At 37.3% G+C, this 2,331-nt stretch overlaps 1 non-coding gene across 1 annotated transcript; it reads left to right on the top strand.

Annotated features, from left to right (window-relative positions):
* The first annotated feature begins 1,650 nt into the window (after positions 1–1,650).
* Positions 1,651–1,757, top strand: LOC131325006 (small nucleolar RNA R71). The gene has a single exon (XR_009199574.1). It is a non-coding gene; the product is annotated as a small nucleolar RNA R71 (small nucleolar RNA).
* Positions 1,758–2,331: the final 574 nt, after the last annotated feature.

Here is a 2,331-nt window from a genome sequence, read left to right as displayed (position 1 = left end):
CCTTAACTTGGGTTTCGTGCATAAAACTCTATTTTTTGAATCCTCAAAACACATCCAAAACACTTCCAAACCCCACAAAATCATGTCCAAACACTGAGAACTCAAAGGTTACTCCAAGATCATCAAATCCCATGAATCAAAATAAGTTCTAAACATCAATTTCAAAGGAAATCAAGTAAAATCCATGAGTTCACCATGAACTCCAACCCAAACCCAACTTCACCTCAAACAACCACAACCATATGAATTTACTTCTCAAAATGAGGTCTAAGCTCTAAAAAAAATGGATTTCAAGACCTCCACATACAAATTAAAGAACAAGAATCAAGATATAGGTCAAGGTTCAAACCAATTATCCAAGGAAATATCCAAGACAAATAAGACCACACCCCTTCTCTTCTCTTCTTTTCTCTTCTTCTCCTGGCATCTCTCTCTCTCTCTCTCTCTCTCTCTCTCTCTCTCCAACGTATAAGATAAGAGTGAGGGAGACAAATATCTCCCAGGATATTTGTTAAGCCTTAAGGAAAAATTATCCCGTGTAAGCGAGACCATAAGTTAACTTATACTCCTTTCACAAACCACACACAAAGCCCCTCTTAAATTCTAATACTTACGAATTAACCGGCAATCACATTCTTTAATTAAAATATGAATTAAGTATTAAATATCTGGGACGGGTATTACAACTGGACCCTGATGCACAAAATATTTTTCTATTATAGTAGGAGACTATACAGCATTTGAATCCTCAGATGGAGTTTGGAAACCAATCGACCCAACATTCGAATCCTGAGGAGTTTGTAAACCGATCGACAGAAGAACAGGCTCACAACCAGTCATGCTTTCTATCTCAATTGTGATGGAAGTGTTGGGTTCATGCGAAAGAACTTCCAAGTCATAATTCATAGGTCCCTGGAAAAGCTTAAATCTGGCTCGAATCTCAACAATTAAGACATTAGCTCGACGAAAAAATTGAAAGGGCTCATTAGTTTTCAAGGATGGTTGAAGGTTTCTGTTAATGAGGAGGAAATCACGACCCATAATGACACATTTCTTTCTATTCAGAGGCTTTTTGGAAATAGAACCCTTCATGTAGTCCCTCCCAGACCAATGGGGATTGTCTTGCGTTTGATTATTGCTCGATATGTCGCCCTGTTTGGTGTTATTGCTTGCATAACCGTACTCTGTTGACCCTCATGAGCTCTTGTATGGTTGAAAGTAAGCTTATAAGCAACAAAGTAATCCATGCCAGACTTTGGAAGATGTGACGGAGAGTGAAAATCATGAAAACCACTACCGTTGTCTTTGACCCTTTCCTTGGTAAAGAGCTCACTTTGAACTTGATTGGCTGACTCCATAGTTTTACTTAAAACTAATGCCTCAACCTTTCGAGTAAGATTATCTAACTTTACTCTCACATCTGAATCCTCTTTCACTTCATATACTCCCCCTCTCTTAGATATAGAAGATTGTTTGTCTCTATGAGAAGTAAAATCCCACTGTTGAGAGCTATCAGACAAATTTTCAAGAAATTCATAAGCTGCATCGCCCCTAAGATTTAGAAAACCACCCCCGTTCATTGACTCAAGCATATTGCGGTTAGACTGAGTTAAACCATTATAAAAAAATTGAACTAGTCTCCATGTTTCAAAACCATGAGGGGGGCACTTTAAAATAAGATCTTTCAATCTCTCCCAACTCTCATAAAATTTTTCATGTTCTTCTTGACAAAAATCAATAATCTCCCTTCTTAGAGTAGTTGTTCTTGACATTGAAAAGAATTTTGAAAGAAACTTTTTAACAAGGATGTCCCATGAAGTGATTGAGCCAGAGGGTAGAGAATTTAACCATGCCTTTGCTTTATCTTTCAGTGAGAAGGGAAAAAGACGCAATTTAACAGACTCCTCAGAAAAATTTTGAAACCTAAAGGTAGCACAAATTTCAAGAAAGTCTTCAACATGCATGTATGGATCCTCTCGTTCAATCCCATGAAATTGAGGAAGAAGTTGTATTGTGTGATGTTTCAGCTCAAAATGTGTCGCATTTGTTGTGGGTAACACAATACAAGAAAGAGGATTTGTGGTTACGGGTGAAAACAACTCTCTTAAAGGTTTTGTATCTTCTGCAAGTTCCGTCATTTTTAATTGAGTATGCTCCACTCTTTGAATGTTTAAGCTGCGTCTAAAGGTTCTCTCAATTTCCGGATCAAGAGGTATTAAAACGTTAGGACTTAGGAAGAACTAAATGAAAATGAAAATGCAACAGAACTAAATGAATTTTTTTTTTCTCGGACAAACAGTCAAGACTTAGGAAGAATGACAGGATGCTCTT

Source organism: Rhododendron vialii, chromosome 4a (genome assembly GCF_030253575.1).
Source record: "Rhododendron vialii isolate Sample 1 chromosome 4a, ASM3025357v1".
NCBI lineage: Eukaryota > Viridiplantae > Streptophyta > Magnoliopsida > Ericales > Ericaceae > Rhododendron > Rhododendron vialii.
Note: the sequence above shows the minus strand (reverse complement) of the source record. Positions and strands in the feature narration are given on the sequence as shown.